This window comes from Talpa occidentalis, unplaced genomic scaffold, assembly GCF_014898055.3.
Source record: "Talpa occidentalis isolate TD23 unplaced genomic scaffold, MPIMG_talOcc4v2.1 talOcc4.10, whole genome shotgun sequence".
NCBI classification, from domain to species: Eukaryota; Metazoa; Chordata; class Mammalia; order Eulipotyphla; family Talpidae; genus Talpa; species Talpa occidentalis.
In genome coordinates, this window is record NW_023600993.1 from 4,084,225 (window position 1) to 4,105,872 (window position 21,648).

The 21,648-nt window shown below is 45.6% G+C and overlaps 1 long non-coding RNA gene across 1 annotated transcript in view; it reads right to left on the reverse strand.

Annotated features, from left to right (window-relative positions):
* LOC129145794 (uncharacterized) overlaps nt 1-19,568 on the reverse strand; it is a 49,744-nt gene extending 30,176 nt beyond the window's left edge. Inside the window, exon 1 of the long non-coding RNA XR_008551866.1 lies at nt 19,251-19,568. This is a non-coding gene — a long non-coding RNA (uncharacterized LOC129145794). The remainder of the gene's footprint in view (nt 1-19,250) is intronic.
* Nucleotides 19,569-21,648: the final 2,080 nt, after the last annotated feature.

The following is a 21,648-nucleotide window of genomic DNA, read 5'->3' on the forward strand; positions in this document are numbered from 1 at the left end:
TGTTCACCACAAAGTCACCGACACGTTCATGAAAGCTCAGGGATTTTGGAGATGTTGAGGCATCATCAAGTTCCTCATGGCAAAGTGGAAAACAGCCAGGCTATTGCTTAGAACTAAGGTATTAAGCCATTTCCAACAGCACTTGCTAAGAATACAGAGTAGGTAGATTTTCAGTAGGTAGATTTTATAACTGTAGCCATGTGATATTTTTTCATGAAATTCCCATTAGCTCTACCATTCTAGTTTTGTGTTTGATAATCATTACTTGGAGAAAGGTAATGCTGAAAGAATGCTGAAAGAGTGTTCTACGGTTTCCATTTCCACACCTCGTGACGATGACTAATTCATAGTGATAATAACAAAGTAATTCCCTTAATATATATACATATACATATTTCTTCCCCTTTATTGCTCATTCCAGTTACACTTCTGTTTCCACAGAAAACAAACTGGCAAGAGAGAAATAGCAACTATTATCAAACCTGTCCCCACTGAGGCCATCCATCTATTGCAGCAGTAGCAGCTTCTAGAATTCTCTTTAGGGCTCGCCTTGCTAACGAAGACTGCACTTCTGCTTTGGAACCCCACACTTCTGTTCACAATGTTGTCTAATATAAAAGACCCTCCCTCTTCTGCCCTTCCTCAAAACCAAATCTTGTTCCAGTCAACAAGATTTGCTCTCTCCCCCAACACCTAGACAATTGCTACCGTAAAATCAAGGAATCTCCAAATGGGAGAATCCTAAATGTCTTCACCTGACCTCAGGTGCTAACGTCCAGATAACATCGAACATCCCTTGCAGTGAATACCAGAGTCTGTGTAATCAGCCCTCTACTTACCATTCCAATCCCAACATGCAACCCTCCCCCCGCTAGGCTCCCAGGCCTCCAGACCCGTGCGGGGGCCATATTGCTTGTTTGAAGACATTCTGATAAGCCATGCTTTCTAATTCTTTCATTTTAATTGAAGTTTTTATTGCAATATTTGTAGATTTGCATATATTATAAGAAGTAATATACAGAATAAAGAATAAAAATGCAGGTCATGACTCCGTCCCCAGTCGATGGGTGTTTGGTGAACTGCATTCCAATGCTAGTGTGTTGTAGGCATGAAGATGCAACAGTGTGGGGGAGAGGGGTGAGACACACATTCCACACCCCCAGAAGCTTCACTGCTTGTGTCCTCTGGAGCTGAAATCTCTGATCCTTTGGGCTACCCCTAGTTCTCACAGAAGAGCCCTTCAAAGGCTCATCAAGGTGACTCTGTCCCTACTCTATCTTTAATCCCAATGTCTCCAACTTTATTGTGTTTTTACTACCTATTTACATGTCTCCTTGAGGAAAATGTGAGCTTCTAGAAGCCCAGGTTCATGGCTTATCTCTATTCAGCCAGCACAAGGTTTCTCTAACTCAACACACTTGGCTGGATGACCCTTTATTCTTTGCCATGGGTGGTGATCTCTTTACTCTGGCACCTGTAGCAGCGTCCCTGACTGCCACACACTACATACCAAGAGCAACCCCCTCTGGAAGCGACAACTGAAAGTGTTTCTAGACATTGGCCCAGTATCCTTAGGGGCAAAATCACCTCCCATAGAGAATCAGTGTTCTTGCTCTTCACTGGGGGAAGGGCCACCTGTTCAGCTCACAAGTACAATGTGATATATACCATTTGCAAAATCTTTGAAGCAAACTGCTTCGCCGATGCTCATGATAGTTTTTAAATTGTGTGTCGTGTCTAGTTTCTAGTTGAGATTAGAACCTGGATAGTGTGACTGTAAAACCAGCACTCTGCACCTACCATGTCGTCTTGGGAAAGTTCCTCAATATCCCTGATGCTCTGTTTCCTCATCTGTGAGATGAAGGAATGCAAGCACAGAATGTTGGGATGAGGCTTAATGGGATAAATCTGCACCTATGGGCTCAATAAAAGTTTTTCAACATCATTATTTCCAACAGGTAGAGATTTTTGCTTGAGGCAGGGTCATGGCCAAGTTGATGTTCAATTCATTAAAAAGAATTTTTATCAGGAAAGATTATATCTCATTTTTGGAAACTCAAAGGTATTAAAAAGTAGACTTGGTACCACTGGACCATCATCGCACCAGCTACATAAAAACAGCCTCTCTGTGACAACAGAGACTTAGGCCACATGCACAGATGAGCAGAGACAAGAAGATAAAGATGGGAAGACAGAGATAGAGACACACAGAGAATGAGCCCATAGCTCCAGATGTGCATGGAATTAGTTGCACCCTTCGACTCTCTAGCATTTGAATGAGTAAATTCCCTCCTAGACTTAAGCAAGGTAATGATGAGATTTTTTTCTCCATCCCTTGAAAGAAGTCTCACTAACACAGGTCTTCAGATGACTGTTCACACTCACCCTTGAATCATAAAGTAATGACAGAGGTCACCAATAGCTTCAACTACTTCAAAATCAACAGATGCTTGTTGAGGACTTACTATGTGCACCAGGTCACCCCACAGCCTTTATTGAATTAAACAATGCTGACATTTCTAATAACAAAGGAGTCCCCATTCGAATGATAAATTATCTGGTCATGTTATTTAATTAGCACCTACTATATATAAAACCTTTTCCTCTACTGGAAACAAGATGTTTTCCTAACCTTTTTTCTGTGGAGGGTGGGCAGGATAAATAAGTAAGCTGAAGAGATGACATATGGAGGCATAAGCAAAGTTCTTTGAGGCCAAACTGAAGGATAAAAGAAGAAATTCCCGTGTCAGAGACAAATGTGTCTCCCCATGTTGATGCTCAGGGTAATTGTGCACATGCACCTGTCGATTTTAATACACTCTGATCAAAAGGAAGTCTAGATAGAAAGCTACAAAAATCAACATGAATCCATGAGAATCATGAGCAAAGTATGCAGCCAGCACAAGCTGTGGAGAAACCCCGTCCCATCACTGTGTGACGAATCCCGTATGTGACGAATCCCGTATGTGACGAATCTCGGTTCTCACTGAGTGTTCACAAACTGGGCGTGTGAACGTGAGCAGCATGGAGCTGGGATGATGACTAAAACCAGAGAGTGACTTTAAAAGAGCAGAGAGGATGACTCACCCCACCACAAGGCCATTCAACCCTGAGTAAGTGTGGGACTAGCAAGTCTTCTGAAAATATACAAAGATATTTTCTTCTCAAGCTATATCCTTGCCCCCTCATGTCATGGCTTTGGCTGCTCCTCCATGGTCCCCCCACAAGTGGAAGTTTCCTCCACCAACTACTATTTTCCATGACCCAACAGCTTTCTCATTTACCATTTCTCCATCCACTTGCAAGAGAAGTAAATCTTCTTAGGCAAATACCACAAGTTACAGATTAACAAACCAAGCTGCTGATCAAATTTATATACTGACTATGGGGAAAAGCACATTTGAACATGGAGAGAAAATGTGTTGTCACAAGCAAACGTGTCTCTCACCCTGCACATCCACTCCCGGGAAGCAGAATGTGCTCCCGTGACAAGAATGGGGATTTCCATAGACTTGGAGGTGCAGAGTGCTTTACTTGCACCCCTAATTTGACTTACTCCTCTGCTGTGTTAGGGTGCTGATGTTCTTACCTTCTTCACTTTGGATGAAGAAACAGAGGTTCTGACCAGTTAAGGAATTTGACCCAAGTTACAAGCTAGTAGGGCATGGAGTTGGCCTCAGGCCCAAGTCCCCTGACCTCGCACCCCATCATCTCTCCACCCCACCTGTTTACATTTTGAGCCTTAACTTTGAGATGGCAGGTGGTATCCCTCTGGAGAATTTCAGAGGTCAAGATGGATTAAGAAGTGGGGAAGGGGTTTGAAATGATAACATACCAGTAGCCACTTCCCACTGTGTAACCAAGGGGGGCCCCTGAATGGATGGTTGATAAGGCAGAGTCTGAGCCTCACCCCACCAGCGTCCGCAGAACAGCGGTTGACCAGCAGCCCTCCTGGTCGCACCCTGACAACTGTATCAAGAACCTGCTGACGAGTGTATATCAAATATCAAATAAGACCCAGGGCTGAACCCTAGTGTCTAGAGTCACCAAAACCAGACCCCACATCCTCTGATGGTTATTTCATTTCAATCATTCATTTATATCTCCTTGTTGAAGAGTTTGGTTAGTTATGTTTGCTTTTGGCAACACTGCACTTGAGAAATGGGATCTCTTATGGTCTAAGGGGGAGGGAAATTGTCCAGATTCTCAGCAGTAGAGTCACTATGGAGATATCGGGGTGTATTGAATTAAGAAAAAAATGAGCAAGCTTTTTAGGGTGATTTCATGAAGGCCATAGTAAGAACTCACAGACAACCCTGATCTGCTGTGAGTTTGCTTTGGCCACTGGGAAGTGTTGGTCGCAAATGGCCAGTGTGGAACTCTTGGCTCTCTGCTCCAGCTCAACCACAACCAACCTCTTCTTACGACCTTTGTCCACCCATCGGTGATTGATTCTATTTCTACTTACAACACAATGGCCGTTGTTCAATCCTCCCTCCTGAGAAATGCAGGCCACCTCAATGGAGTTCACAGACTCACAGTCCGTGCAGGTCATCTTGGGGTCTGCTCCTGCAGGTGGGGAACTCCATCACCTGTGCATTTATTTTGTTAGTCTGTCCCGGAGCTGCTCTCACTTGCCCCCTGGAATAACTGTGAGGAGTATGTCCAACTCCCCTGAGTGACATGCAGGACTTCGTGCAAAATTCATCTGCCTCCCTTTGGTTTCCTTCTTGATCCAATAAAAGGACTAAACTCCAGAAGGTCTGTGAGATTTTTCAGCTTTGCTGTTCCCTCTTTGCCCATGACAAACCACTGAATGCTATGCAGGGCTAGGAAAATGGAATGTGATATACACCATTACATTGAGAACTATCAATTCTCTGATTTAAAAAAAGGAGAGAGAGAGAGAAGGCCAACATGAAAACATGCACAATCAAAATAAATTAATTTTTCCACAAACTTATAAAATTGCTGCCTTACCACAAAGTCAATTGAATGCAAGGCACAATACCATAAAAGATATACTATGTGGTGTGTTCCCTCTAAATAGTGCTCTTAAAATGGTTTATATCCTTGAGCACCAGTCTCATCGCTCCAAGTGTCACTGTTTTCTGCAGGGTACACAACTCTGAGATTTTGACAAACGGGAAAAGAAAGTGTCGGTGGACAGACAGCACATAACTACAGCTACCAATACTTTGTGGGGGTGCTCTAGACACCCCTGATGCTATAGGGTCAGTGAAAAGCTCATAAGGTAGGTAATACTCTGCCCGCCCACACACATATCACTCTTCTGCTCTGGCCTTGGCACAAAAACCACATCCTGGTTTTTTTTGTTTTGTGGTTTTTTTTTTGCCTGAAAGTAAATCAGATGTCTTCTACCTCCACTTACTCATTCTGAGCACAGGCACTGATGCCAGAACTCACGCAGGCTTCCCCCAGGACCTAGGACCAATCCAAGCAGCGCTGGATGGGCTGAAGATGAGCTGATGGCCAGTGGCCCCACATGCGTTTACGAGCGCCCATCTCTCAGCATACCAAGAGGCCCAGGCCTCCTTGTTTTCCTCTTCTATTGTGGATATATGCAAAACAGTAAAATTGTAATTGCAAGAATTGTATACCCTCATTGAGCCCATTGGCTTTAAATGCAGAGTGCTATGATTCTTGTTGTTTATTATCAGAACTAAAACTCCTTCGTGTGTTTTGAAAGAAGGCAATGAAACAGCAAAATTGGGATGCATAAGTCCATTTAATTATTGTTTACAAGTCTCTGTGAAGCAGCATGCCAAGAGTTTGCTTTGCCTCCAGCCTGTATTCCACATGGAGGGCCCCAGCCTCCTCCCTGCCAAGGAGTTTGAAGAGTCCTGCCAGGTTTTAAGCAAGTCAATCCATCAAACTAGAACTAAGTGAGAATGAGCCCAATGAGAGACTCTCCACAACAGAAATGGAAGGATGAGGCCTGGATGGTCTTCACGCTGGACATCTCCTGGGAGATGACTGAAGTCCTAGGAAGCCAGAGTCTGCAGTCAGGAGGATATGCTTTGCCTGCCTGTTGTAACAGATGGCCACATGGTCCCTAACTAATAAACAGGCTGCAAGAATTCGAGACTGGGGAAAGAAGGTGCTTGATCACCAAGAGATCCCGCTCAGTCTTACCTACGTGGCATCAATATCCTTTTCTTAGTACACAAACTAGATTCCAACCCCTATTCTTCCTTCCAGATCATCAGGTTCCAAAGAGAATCTTCCTACACATTCGTTCTAATTGAGCACAGAAGACTCTCGAGCATCTGCAAGAATTTCATGGTTTTGCCAATAACAAAATCAGACAAGGGCCACAGCAACATCAAGAGGGGTTTCCATGCTCTGGAAAATTGATCAAGCAGATGTAAGATCTCAATAGACACCACACCAGAGAAGATGCATGGCTGGCAAGCAAGTATGTGAATCAGCCAGTGATCAATTATCACTATACACTTATTAGAATACCTGATTTCTTAAAAACCTGCCAGTGCCAACTGTGGGCAAGAATATGGAGCAAGAGGAGCTCTTGTTGCTGGGTACAGCCACTTGGAGGACAGTTTGTGGTTTCTTACAAAGCTAGTCTTATGGTACAACCCAGCAACTGTGCCCCGGGTTTTTTCCTAACTGACTTGAAAATTTGCCTATGAATCTTCATAGTGCCTTTATTCATAATCACCCACAACTTGGAGCAACCAAGGGGGCCTGCAGTAAATGGACAAATAACTGATGGTATATCCATATAATGGAATATTATACAACCATAAAAACGAATGAACTGTCAGACTATGAAAAGATATAGATAAATCTTAAATGTATATTGCCCATGAAAGAAGTCACTATAAAAAAATGTATGAATTGTGACTTTAATTATAAGACATTTTGGAAAAGGCAAAACTAGAGTAAAGACAAAAAAATCAGGGTTCAGGAGGTAGGAAGGTAGGCTGACTGACTATTTGAAGCGCAAAGGGTTTGAGGATGGTGAAATTATTCTGTTTGATTCCATACGTCTGGGCACATGATACATGCATTTGTCAAAACATGAAAGTACAGAGCACAAGAGGAAACCCTGATGGAAGCAAAATTTTCAAGGCATTTATGAAGTTGGAATTTCTAGGAAGGAACATGGAATGTGACAATTTCTTTTGTGAATGTACAAAACAGCTTGTGTGGAAGAGGTGTGGGAGAAAGAAAATAATCTAAGTAACATGACAAATAGGTGGAATCTACACAATCAAAAGAAAAATAAATGGCACATAAGCCTGTCCTGCTGTTGGCGATGTTCTTTCCATGAAGGCAAGTTCACAGTTCTGATCTCACTCTTGTATTCCAGAGCTAATTGATGCAGTGGGTGGAGGCCAGAGGCCGGGCTCAGGTTTCTCACTCTTGCAGAGGGAGTTTTCCAGTCAATATGGAGAGAAGCTACTATGAGTCACGAGTGATGGATCAGAGTAATTAGTAAGATTCGTGATGACCTTAATGCAGACATAGACAGTTGCCTGCAGAGGTATTTATGGAGAGGTGGGTCTATGCAGGTCAGCACACACAAACCCTGCTGTCAGCTGAGAGGGTCTAAACACAGTACCCAGTAGTCAGGAGCATTCCTAACACCCTAACACAGTTCTTGGTCTCTCAAACCGTTCTCTGACGAAGAGCGTCATGGCCCATTGGAGAAAAGGCTAATTCTAGAATGGGAGCAGGAGATACATAAGCCAGACATTAGGCAACATCTGTAGCTACAGAAAGTAAGGATGGTGGGAGCCAAAGGGACCCAGGGACAGCTGAGAGAGCTCCCAAAGGTGCAATCTGAGCAACTAATTTGAGTAATTTGGGATTATTATTCAAAGTGTAAAATAAATATCCATGAATCCATACTGATATAAATGGTTGAATACCTGAATAAATAATAAATGCTGAGGAAGAGATAAATCTCCATGCAGAATTCTAAATCACTTATGCAGATGAACCTCTTGGCTCCCCAGAGGGTGAGTGTGTCCCGCACACAGTGGCTTCCTTAAAAAATGTAGCCTGGAAACCGGGGAAATAAGAGCAATGGTAAAGTGACATGAAACGCACTCGGCCAGATGCCCAGCCCGACACCCAGCTTGCCCGCGCCGACAGCCCCAGCACTCGCTACATCTGGGATGTGCCGAAAACCCGCTTTACCCCAGGGGTGTTGTGTCCCCAAACCCAAACCTCATTCTCTTCATGAGAAGACACCAAAAAATCGCAACTGAAGATCTTGCTTCCAAATATTTAAGCAGGACGTCCTCGCAACATGTCTGCTCAAGGCTGTGTCTGCGCTGCCGAGATTGAAGGGAAGAGAACCTGACTGTCGAGGGGGCGTCCAATAAACTTGAGCTCAACCAACTGGAAGCGCAGATGAGGACGTTGCGGGGACTTTCCAGAACACCTGCGGCAGCACCTCCCTGCACAGCGGCTCTGCTGAAATAAACTATGCGGTGGGAAGACTCAGCAATTGCCCAAAGGGACGGATTTTAACAAAAATACCTCCACGTAAAAAGGTTCCCATGCACCCTTACCCCTGCATGTGCACATGTGCACACACGCACACACACACACACACTCTCACACATACTCACACTTGCACACACCCACATCACTTGCTCACCCTCATGTTCACTCACATAATCACTTGCACCACTCCAACTCTCTCACTCAAACTCGCACACACATCCCATACAGTCACAAACACACACACTCACACACTTTGAGAAGAAACCAGGCCACCAAAGAAGTTGCATATCAGAATGGAAAAAAAAAATAAAAGATAAACATTTGCACATAAAATATTAAGATCATTCTTCCCTACAAGGGAGAAAGCACCGTTGACTTTCTGAACTCGAAGCCCTGGGGTTAATGAGAGGTTGAACGTGCCGTCCAGCGCTCTCCAGCCCAAGCCCTCCCCCTCTGAGCCTTTTGTTCTTTTTTCACGACAAATGTAAAACCTGCTCCAGCCAGTCTGGGGACAACTCGGTTATTGATCTTCCAAAACCCATTACTTGTGAGGTGGCCTCTTGGATGCACGCTGAATAGGTCACTTCTGCCTGGATGTGTTGAAAGCCCCACGCGCGCCTAGAATGAAGTTCACGGGCAGAGACATCAGGAGAGAGGAGCCAGGAGGGAATCCGGGACCCTCCCACACCCACTCACTCCCTGCTGGGCCAAGCGACAACTTCCCCTGCCTTGACCGCTGAGGACGCACTCAAGGCCCGGTGGACGGCGCGACGAGGCCGGGAGCGTCCCAAGCGGCATCTGCCCTCCTAGTGCTGTGCCAGCGGCTGGAGCCCAGCCCGGAGGACACTGTGGCACACGTGTCCCCCCAGCTGTCGGGCGCTCCTCAGCAGGAAGGTCCCTCGATGGCCCAAGTTTCAGCTCGGGATCCCCAAGGAGGTCTTGAGACAGACACTAGCACGAAACATGGCCCGAGAAAGTGACCCTCAGTACCCAAAGCTGCGGGGTCGGGGGGATTGTGTGCAGAGCTGGGGTCAGGCATCACCAGCCCCCAACTGCCTCTCCGTGAGCGGCCGAGACGGGCTCCCGCTCCCTTCCTAGGCGTGTTCACTGCTGGGAACAGGGGCGCTGGCGGGGCCTGCAGCCCTAGCTCCCCGCCACGCGTCTGGGAAAAGCCAAGGGAGTCACAGTAGCGCATGGGGTGGGGTGGGAGGGAGACAGGTTACCCCAAGCCCTCTCCTAAAACCACCCACCCCCTGAGCCCCGTTCTTTTCCCTTTCGCTATAACCACGGAGGGCAGAATAGGCACAAAATAAAACGTCGTTGTGTTAAGCCACCGAGACTGTCATTACTCCTTATGCCCGTTCGTTCACGCACCCAACACGCCGAGACGGGAATGGCTCAAAGGGAAAGGAGTGGTCAGTGGCCAGTGCTTCTGGGGTCAAAAGACAGGGGAACAGACGATGGGATATACAGAAAATGCCAGTGACTGTGCCAAGGACAGTGTAGGGGACAGGAGGGCAGAGGGACCACCCTGGCACGCGTGGAGGAGACAGGATGATCCTTTGGGCCTGGCTCTGCTGGCACACCGCCCTGGGCGGTCACTCCACACGCTCGACTTCTCCCCAAAACTGGCGAAATACCATGATCTGTGCTCGAGAACCCTGATCAGGTCAGAAGAAGCCGAAATGAAAAGCCAGTGTGGGAACAGCATCTGGAAACCTACAAACGGCTGGAGAGGGATTCATTCTGATTCAGGAAATCAATGCTGCACCTTTATTTTGTTCCTCGCAGTGTTGTCAGCCCTGGAGAGGCCCCGGCGCTAAGAAAGACGCAGGCTCCAGGACAGCTGTCTGGGAGGAACCAACCACAAGCAAACAAATGCCAGAGGACGGCAGGCGGCCAGTCCTCTGGAAACTAGCAGGGGATGGAGTAAAATGGGAAGTGAGAAATGCGCTCCTGTGGATCGTTCCTTTGATAATTTTTTCTGTAAAGAGGAGCAGAAAAAAACACAGCAGGAGCTGGAAGAGGCGTGAGGTCAAGAGCAGAAGATAGAGAGACAGGATGGCAATGCAGAGCAGGGAGCCAGCCAGAGAGGGTGGTCAAAATACCTTTTTGAAAAGATATTTAAGAGAAGAATTAAAGGTGGAGAAAGAACGGGTCATGTGAAGAGCGAGGGGTTCCAATTCCCTGTGACCATGACGTACCCCGTCAGCTTCAATTCTATCTTCTCTCTCTCTCTCTCTCTCTCTCTCTCTCTCTCTCTCTCGCTCTCTCTCTCTCGCTCTCTGTCTTCCATCTCTGATGGTGAGCTGGCTCCAGCAACAGCCAGGCTCCAGGGATGTGGGGGGACCTCAACAGACGCCCACACAGGAAGCCCCAAGAAGCCGGCAGCCCGGACACCGGGGTTCCAGCGCTGGCCACTTGAGCACAGCACACTCCAGGCCTTACTAATGCAATTTCCCCGTCCCTAAGCCAGGGAGGGGCGGCCTGGTGGTGATCAATACCCTTCCTGTGATGATAAACAAAGACAGATGAGCCCGTGAGGCCCGGCCGGGGCCTGCAATCACCACCTTCATCTGCATCAATTACCACTAATGAACCCGCAGCAGCGTGTCCTGCCAGCACAACCTCTGCGCGGCCTCCTCCGGGCTCTGCGGGCAGCTCGGTGGGTTTCTCTGCCCTCACCCCGACTCCTTCACGCCCCCCGCAGCAGGTTTCAGGCTGTGGAGCCTCTGACGCCCTGACAGCTCCCCTAATGGGATGCTAAGGCCCCTAGCTCATGGTGAGGCTGTCTCGGGAGCCAGGACTGCCAGCTGATGGGCTGGTGCCCAGGGACAAGGGAGCTGCCGCGCCTGCAGGGAGGTGCGCTCAGGTGAGCGACCCTGCTTTCAAAGCTTCTACTTAAAAGCCAGGCAGCAGGCAGGCGGCTCAGACAGCCCCTGGGCCTTCAACACACCCGGGATGTATGGAGGTGCAGGTGCGGGGAGCTGGGCACTTCCTGCGCTGAGATGTCGCTCAGGGCCGCTGGGCTCCCCTCCCGTGCTGCAGGGTTACGCTGACAGGACATGGTCATAGTTTCGCAGCGCCCATGTCACCTCCGGATCCTTCAGGACCCCCCTTTTCTGGACACTGTGTGGCCCCAGCGGCTGCTGAGCTTTGACTGTGAACAGTTCAGAGCTGTGGGTTCTCTGAAGGACCCTGAGCCAAACAGCCGCCTCCCTCCACCACCACCTGCCCCCGCCAATGACTGATGCGGGCGGGGCTCCCGAAACGGGGGTCCCTGGGGCATGGCGTGGGGTCCCACTCCAGTCTTCACCTAAAAGCACATCCTACTTAGCACCCCCTCTTCCCCTGAGCACAACCTCCTCCTGCCACCCCCAAACCAAATCGGTGGAGTAAGAATCCCCGCTGCAGGCTCCGCTTCGGGGGCTCTGGGTAAGTCACCCTCAGCGCCAGATCCCAGCAGCCCTGCGTCCCCCTCAGCCTCTGGGGCTGCTTTGGAGCTGGACACAGGACTAATGCCAAGCCAACGGCAGCCCTAGCTGGTGCAATTATTAAAATCATTCTTTTGGATATACGGGATGGAGGGGTGAGGGGCTAGGCTGAGGGGTGGTGAGCGAAGCACAGTCTAAGGAGGGCGCCCAAAACAGTGAGGCGTCTGGGGGTGTGAGCTGGGGCCGGCTGTGGAAAGCAGCACTGTGGCTCCTCTGAAAACCACCACCAGGACAGGAGCCAGGAGCACAGTGGCCGCCCTGCTCCCTTGGCCTCTCCCTGTTGGCTACACCTGCCTTGTCCATGGCCACAGCTGGACAGAGGTGCCCGCGCCTGCGGATGCGACACAGCCAGGGAAGCTGAGGCAAAGGAAGCAGCAGTGCAGCTTCAAGAGATTCAAGAGGCTGAATCAGAAACCAAAACCTTCCAGCACAAAGAAAACCCAGGACCGGAGCGCTTCACCGGCAAATTCTACCAAATATTTCAAGAAAAATGAACACCATCCTCTTCAAAGTCTTCCAAAATACCAGGGAGGAGAAAGGCATGCAAATTCATTCTACGAGGGCAGCAGCACCTGACAGCAAAACCAGGTGAGAATCCCACAAGAGGAGGAAACTACAGACCCCGAGGAATAGAGGCGCGAAAATTCTCGACAAGATATTAGTAAACCAAATTCAAGCATATGTTAAAAGGATTTACACCGGGACATAAGGATGGTTCAAGAAAGGCAAATCAATCAATGCAATACATTATTAAATCAAAGAAATAAAACCTTAAAACCACATGGCTATCTCAGTAAGGGGAGGAAAAAGAACTTTGACATAACAACAGCCTTTCCCAATAAAAACCCTTAACACACACAGTATCTCAGGATATACCTCGATGGAACAAAGGCTGCGTACACAACCCACAGTTAACATATTATACTCGGCGCCAAATTGAAAACTTTTCCTCTAAGATTAGGACAAAGCAGGATGCCCATGTAACCATCCCTACCCAATTCAGTGCCGGAAGTCCTAGTAGAACAATTAGATAAGCCAAGTACATAAAAGGATTTCAAATTGGAAAGGAAGAAATAATGTCGTCACACTCTGTTATGATTTTTATGTATAGAAAAATCCCAGAGTCAACCAAAGACTGTTAGAACTAATCCATGATTTCAGTGAAGTTGCAGGATACAAAATCAACATAAAGAAACTATAATCCTTTACACAACCAATGATCATCTGGAAAAGAAATAAGGAAAACCCTCCCATTCACAATCACACCAAAACAATAAAATATTTCAGAATATTTCCCCAGGAAGCAAAATATCTGCACACAAGAAGCTACAAGACTTTAGCGAAACAAATCTAAGACACAAACAAATGGGTACATCACGTGTTCGTGTAGCAGAAGAGTGAATATTGTCAACGGCCCACACTGCCCAAAGCCTTGGAGATTCAACACAATCCCCGTCAACATACCAATGACATTCTTTACAGAAATAGAAGAAACAATCCTAAAGTTTGTAACAAATCAATGAAAAGGGGTGAAAATAAACACTGCTGGAGGTCTTCACTCCCGACTGTCATTTTTAAAGGGACCTGGGTGTTGCTTTTCATAGCGGCTGCACCAGTTCACACTCAGACTCTGAATTGTTTCGGTCACCCCCCATTAGATTATGCACAGGAGGCACGTGCTTCACTCACCCCAGTCCCAGGGCCAAAGAGATCATCCCAAAAGTTCCAAAGGAATGACTTGAATAATTCCACCAGATAGGGCTAAGTGAGACAAGTCAGAGGGGAGAAGTCAAATGCCACCTGGTAACACTAACATGCACGAGCTAAACTACAACAGCAAAAAGCCAAACTCACAGAAACAGAGTGGAAAGTGGTTGCTGGGGGCTGGGAAGTCAGAGAAAGAGAGAGAAGTTAGAACAAGGTACAAACTTCCAGCTACAGGATGAATAAGGTCTGGGCATCTATAGTGGATAACACTTGTTTATAATTGAAATTTACTGGGCAGATCTTACATGTTTTCATGCACACACACACACACACACACACACATTAAATATGGGAGGCACAGGCTATATTAACAACCTAGGTAGAGGGGAGAGTCCTTCCATACTGTCTACCTTAAAAAGTACTCAGTCATCAAGATAAATATTTTTAATTCCATATTTTTAAAAATCAAAAGTAATGCAAAAATTTCAAGATGAAAATACAGAATTTTAAAAATAAAGATAGAATCGGTATTGTGCTGATTTTTCCCTTCACCACAGGCTCCAAATCAGCTGAGCATAACCCTGCCTTCACTGGAGAATCCAGCCAAGACAAAGGGAAACAGATCCAAGAGATGTGGAGAGATGGATCCCTGTTTACATAGAAACCACCACATGGGAGAGTGGTGAGAATTAAATAAATGAATCCATGTAAAGCTTTTAAACCGCTTAGCTCATAATAAGCTCAATATAAATGTTGTTTATGGCTGCTAATACTGTCTCTCCTGCTACAATCAATCTCTACTGCTCTGAACAACAATTTCTTTCTCTCTTCACCTTTCATGTTCTGCTCAGTAACAAGGGAGTGTTGTTGATAGTTGTGTAAGGTTGGATAAATGGATGGATGGATGGATGGATGGATGGATGGATGGATGGATAGATGGATAGATGGATGGATGATGGATGGATGATGGATGGATGATGGATGGATGATGGATGGATGGATGGAGGATGGATGGATGATGATGGATGGATGGATGGATGGATGGATGGATGACGGATGGATGGATGGATGATGGATGGAAGGATGATGGATGGATGGATGGATGGATGGATGGATGGAGGATGGATGGATGATGGATGGATGGATGGATGGATGGATGGATGATGGATGGATGGATGATGGATGGATGATGGATGGATGGATGGATGGATGATGATGGATGGATGGATGGATGGATGGATGATGAATGGATGATGGATGGATGGGTGGGTGGCTGGACGGATGGGTAGATGGATGGATATAGATTCTTATCTCCTTGGGGTAGGAAATAATCTATTAGTTTTTACTTGCACCCCTTTTCCAAAAACATAGGAGTCAGTTCGATGCCTCATATGTGTAATTTTCCACTGTGTTTGAGGAAAGAAAGAGAACTGGGCCAAGAGGCTGAGAAAACATGAGTAAATTACAGGTGATGCATTTTCTGTTGAGCCTACATCAAATGGTTGAGTTAGGTGTTGTGGTGTTTCTCACCGTGCGTTCACTGGTCTCTCAGTTGGAGATCTCATAGTTTTGATGACAGGGCATACGGCTCCCTCACACCTTCCCTCATTCAAATCCTGCCAGTCCTTTAGACTTAGTTCACCTTCTGCCTTTTCCTTGAATTACCCCCGTACGCCCAGCAGCCCAGCCCTCTCTGCATCCTTCTTGGCAAGCTGAGGACCCTGTCGATGGCAGACACCTTACATCAGTCTTTCTCTGGTTCTTTAATCCTTCCTCGCTGTGTGACCTTAGACAAGATACCTGACCTGGCAGGTTTTGCCCTTTCATCCTATCTCCTCATTTTGGTAACAGATGGCATGACTTCAGATGTCCTTCCTGCCTCAAATTCTGTCTCTATGGTTCTCTTTCTCCAGCCTTCCACATCTCGGTGCTGGTGAGAGTCAGTCAGCCTTTACCAAACTGCTCGGTACTTGTTGATTTGTATCAGGACCCTAGAGTTACTCCTTAAAGAGGATTTTTAGTTTAAGATGCAACACTAACTTACATGGAAGAAAAATGTGTTATACTTAAATCACCTCTCAGCTCCCCAGAGCTGAAAGCTTTGAGGTAATTGTCTCATTAATTCTTATGTACTTTGCAGGATAATTTTTTTTTAAATCTCAAGAATACAAACTTTCCTCAGAATTCACCTGCTAGTTGGGGCGAATTCAAGAGAAGAGATAAAGGAAAAGATTCCTGGTTCTCAGTCTCAGTGACCCTTGTCACTGCCAACCTCGGCAAGGCTGGCGTGATTGAGACTTATTCCTGGTCAATTTGTAGAAACTATTCTGCAGGCGATACAAAACATCAGATGATGCAAACTTTAGATTCAATTTATCTTTGCAATGCAATATGTGCCAAATGATGTAATGGGGTAAGAGTTCAACTCCATAACTCAAAATCCTCAGCTCAAAATCCTAAATGTAACCACTCACCAGTTATAGACTTTGAAAGTCTTATTCAAAGAATACTTGAATTTAGGGCCTCCCTGGTGGTGCAAGGGGTTAAGATGCAACCTACGAAGCTGTCCACACACAGCCACTGCAGCACAAGTTCCATCCACAGCCAGGGAGCTACCCACATGGTGCAGCAGAACTCCCCTGCTTCCCTGCTGCTCCCCTCAGCAGTGTATTTCAGTCAGTCTTCCTCTTCTGTTCCCCACTCTGTCTCTGGTGAATCCTCTTACCCCCATACCTCTGGCCTGTACCCCAGTTTGTGCATGCATAAATAAATAAATCTTAAAAAAAAAAAGAATACTTGAATTTATTCCAGTGGTGTGTGATATTTAAATGAGAATGCATTAAATTACTTAACCCAGGCTGTGAAGCTGTCCAAAGCCTCAGCGCGCGGGTTCAATCCTGGCTGGCCAGGGAGAAACCCACATGGCGTGGCAGACCTCTCCTGTCTCACCTGCTGCTCCCCTCAGCAGTGTATTTCGTCAGTCTGCCTGTTCTGTTCCCCGCTCTGTCTTTGGTGAATCCTCTCACCCTTCTGCATATCTGGCCTGTACCCCAGTTCTTGTATAAATAAATAAATCTTTTAAAAAAATATTTACTTAACCCAGCATTTAGCACATCCTCAGGACTAAGTCCACATATGCTACTCCTATTTTAATTGTAATATTATTATTTCCCTATGGCATTTTCTTTCCCCTACCTTTTTTGTAGAGCTTACTTTGAGATTTTAACAAATACAGATCAAAAGATCTCAGGGTATAGGTTGGGAAGACTCAATCCTTAAAGAACTTCATCCTTAAAATAAATTCACTTGTCATACTTTATCTTTCTGTGAGGTTAAAAGGAGGAATTATATGTCATCACAAGAGCACAACCACCTGACCTCAGCAGCTAACTATGAGCTAATATAGATCAAAAACTCTCACCACCCCCTCCAGGAAATAAACCTGTTAGGCAGTTACAGTCTTAAGCCCAATACTCATTTGCCCAATAAAAGATCCATGACCAGTCTAGTTATTTTCTAACTTTAGACAACATTATCTATGAAGTGAATTCCAATCATTTTTACAGGTTAACATTTCAACTGAGATGTCTTTCAGTTTTTCAAACAAAAGGAATCAATTGGAAAAATTACTAGTGTGTGTGGGACAATGTATGCAAGGGTCAGATTTTTCCTTCTTTTTTTGTTTTTGGTCCTGAAAAGAGAGTTAACAACCTTCTGTTCCTTTGGAGATTTTATGCCAGGGAATAATTAATTTCAGTCTATTATGGAATTCAATACTGCATAAATTTTAAAAGTATTATTCTTGCTTTGATAACTGCAACTCTATTTTATTATTCGATATTTCCTGTCACCAGCCAGAAAGTAACATATGACTTCTGTTCAGAAAATAAAAGAACAAAATTAGCAATTGTGCAAGCAATTGAGGAGTCATACAGACTAAATGTTCAACCTCAAAATAACAAAACAGAGGTTGAGCCAAGATGACCAGCCACCTGGTAAAAATTTAGTAGTTGTTTGAGCAAAAGGAGAAAAGGATACTTAGAGATTGTTTAGCTTCAGACTATTTTTCCTTTCAGCCAAGCACAACCAATGTCAGATTCCTGTTTGGGAATCAAAAGCAAGATTTGCAACATGGAAGGGAATCTCGTTTCTGAAATTTCAATCCTGAGCAGTATACAAACACAGACAGGAATCCTGAGGACACTCTGTGACATTTTCCCACTCTAATCTCCAAGCTCAATGAGTCTAAAGTAGATCCTGATGCATTAAATTTACAAAAAAGAAAGAGACTAGATTCAGAACCAGCTTCTAAAGCCTTTTTTGGATTGCATCCCGGCAGAGAAACCTTGTCCCCATCCCCCCGACCTGGAGTTCAGTGCCACCCCCATCACATTTCTTAGACGCAGCATGAGAATTATTTCTTTTCTCTTTATCCTAACCCTCTTGATCAGGAGGGTTCTGAGGTCTAGTTTCCCACCTAGCCATCCAGAATGGAACGTCTCTTCTTCATCCATCACTGACTGGCATCTCTTTTGGTAAGACACTGGGCAGAGTGGTAAAAGTGCCTTCACGGTCCTTTTCTGATCTTTCCAGTATCGTAGGGTTGGATATCTCTTCTCTATGCTTGTTATTCCAGGAAAACTCAGATTTAAAAAACGAACCATTGGAACCATTTTCACATGTGCAAGCATTAAGTACGTTGACCGTGCTGTGTGGCCATCACCACTGCCTCGTTCCCCAATTTTTCATGACCTCCAATGGAGCTCCTGGGCCAACAAAGGAGTCTATAATGCCTTTCCCACCACCTACGACAACTACTAACCCACTTCTTCTCTCTACATCACCTGTTCCGTATGTCCCATCCTATAAATGGATTCAGACGGATGTGGCCTCTTGAAGCTGACTTTTTTTCACTCAGTATGACATGTTCAAGGTTATCTATGTTAAAGCAGATGTCGTTACTTTATCCCTGTGTACAGCTGAATACTACTCCACTGGATGGACTCTTCAGAAAATATATTTTCCCACCCTTTTCATTTTAATCTCTATTGCGGGGATCTAAAGTGATTTTGTAGAGAGCATATAAATGAATCATTTTTTTAACTCCATTATGTCAATCTCTGCCTTTGATTGGAGAATTGAATCTACTTACATTTCAAGTAAATTCAGTAGGACTTACTGCTACCATTTTGCTCTATTTTTCTGTATATTTTATATGTTGTACCTTAAGTCCTTCATACTGCCTTTTTCGTATTTCACTCAGGTTTACTGTATCATTTTGATTTCTTTCTCATTTGCTTTTTTGTATATATTTAGATAATTTTTTAGTGGATACCTTGGGACTTGCAATTAACATCTTAAATTTACATAACTATTTTAAATTCATTGAAATTTAGAGTCAATAACAAAAACCCTTATTATCACGGATTATTTATATATTGCGTACACATTTAGTTTATAATTTTTGTTTTATGCAATTCTCTTTAAATTATATGAGGAAAATAAAGGCTTATAAACCAAAGCCACAATAATCCTGGCTTTTATATTTACCTGTGTAATTATCTTCAGCTGCATTCTCTATTTCTTCATATGACTTCAAGTAACTGTCTTGTGTCCATTTATTGAAGCCTTAAGAATTTCCTTTAGCATTTCTTACAGGACAAGCCAACTATTAAAATCTCCATCTTTTGTTTACCTGGAAATGATTTCATTTCTCTTTCATCCTTGAAAGTAAGTTTTGCCATATTTTGAATTCTTGGATAATAGATTTTAGTCCTTTGGCAGTTAGAATATGTCACCCCAGTGCCAACATGGTTTCTGCTGAGAAATTGGCTATGAGTCCTACTTAGGATGCTTTGTGGGTTATGAGTCAATATTCTGTACTGCATATTTGAAGTAAGGACACGTGAAGGTCACACAGCTGGACCTGGAAGTGGCGACATCACAATCACCCACATTTCACTGTCTCCCACCCAGATCCCAGGTGGCTGAGAGACACCAATCCCGCCTGGTAAGGAAGTGATGCCACACAGGAACTTCAGTGTCACCTGGACCTCAGAGCCACCCCAGGTCCAGCCCCAGCTCTCACAGGCGAGTACCCACTTAGTGGCTAGTGCAAGGAGGACACGTTTCCACATCAGGGGCCTCCGCTCCCAACCTCCACCAGTACCTCACTGGGTTCTCAACCGACCACAGAGAAAAAATACAGGCGGAGTAGCTGAAGAGGGAGATAGTACATTCAGTTTTATTTATTTATTTTTAAAGATTTATTTATTTACACATACAAGAACTGGGGTGTAAGCTAGAGGTGTGGGGTGGGGTGAGAGGACTCACCAGAGACAGAGCGGGGAACAGAACAGGCAGATCTACTGAAATACACTGCTGAGGGGAGCAGCAGGCAAGGCAGGAGAGGTCTGCTGTGCCCTGTAGGTCAGCTTTCTGGCCAGGGATTGAACTTGTGCTACAGAGGCTTGTGATAGCTTGATAACACTGTCTTTAGCCCCTGTGCCACGAGGGAGGCCACTATATTCAGTTTTAAACAGGCCCCATTTGAAGTCCCAAGGGGTCAGCCAGCCATGTGGTGTCAACAGCTGGGGAGAAAGGTCTGGATGGAGGGCCCGATTTGGAAGACATGAGCAAATAGTCCATGAGGAATGAGGTGTGTGAGGTCTCCCAGGGGATGTAGGGGTACAAAGAAGATGACCCAGGACAGGACCTGGAGAGCCCGTGGAAGGGGGGGGTGCCAGGGACACTGAGGATGACACCAAGCGGTGGGAGGAGAGAGTTCTCAGGGGAGTGGGCGGCAGTATTGGCTGCCTGGAGGCTGCAGGCCAGGCAGACTGCGAGGAGAAGGGCAGACACTCTGGAGGTTCTGACTCTCGACAACTTTGGCACAAAGGGAAAGGCAGGAGAAGCACAGGTCTGTGGCCAGAGGAGTCGTGCAGAAAAGGGAGGATTTTGCTTCATTTTCATTTTGAAGATAAAGAAACTCCCGTGTCTGAAAAGGGACAGGGAAGCTCTCACTGAGTGAGAGAAGTGGAAGACGCAGCAGAAAGGGAAATCCTTTCACTTCCTCTGAAAAATTAATGAGAACAATACCCATTTGAGCAATACAGAAGTAAATAAGTCCAAAATGAAGCCTGGCCCCAAGCACGCTCCGTCTCGGGGGTCAGCTCTGTCCACTCCACTCTAGATTTTCCCTTTGTGCTTATTAACTTCTCCAAAAATAGGTAGTTCCCCAGTTAATTATGTCTACTGCTCGCTTCCCTGGATGAAAATGTAAGGTCTGCAGAAGCAGTTTTTTCTTCAATTCTCTGTCTGGCACAGGGCATATGCTCAATAAATATTTGTTGAATAAATGAATGCTGCAAAAATTCTGGATTTTTCTGTATCTAAAGACAGACTCTTACAATGTACATTATTCTTCCACTTTCTTCTCCCGCATAATACGACTACATTCTTGCGTAGCGATCTCCCTTATTCATTTTAACAGCTCAATCTTGGCTCTACCAAGATTTACTTAAATAATCTTGCACTGACAAGCACTGCAGATATTTCTAATTTTTATTATCATACAGGAGCCTGTGCATGTATGATGTGTTTTGCTTTCTTGTGGGGGAATTTTCCAGCCTCGATTCCATGAAAGCAGAATTGTTGACAGCGCAACTGAAAATTGACCTTGAAGGGAGGTGGAATGGATGTGCATTTCCCAAGGTGTGTGAGCGTGGGGTGGGAGCAAGAGCAGAGCCTGCCACAGAGGAGCAGGTGGCCTCCAGCCAGGCACAGGATGTGGACAATGCCTTGAGGAGGGGAGGGCAGGCCTGGGCAGGGAGGCACCTGTGGGACCATCAGAACAGCAGGATGAGATCTCACCCCCAGAGGAAGAGACATCGCGGTTACTTTCCAGAAATCCTCTCCCGTCCCAGAGTTGCGCTAAGAAGGGCAGTGC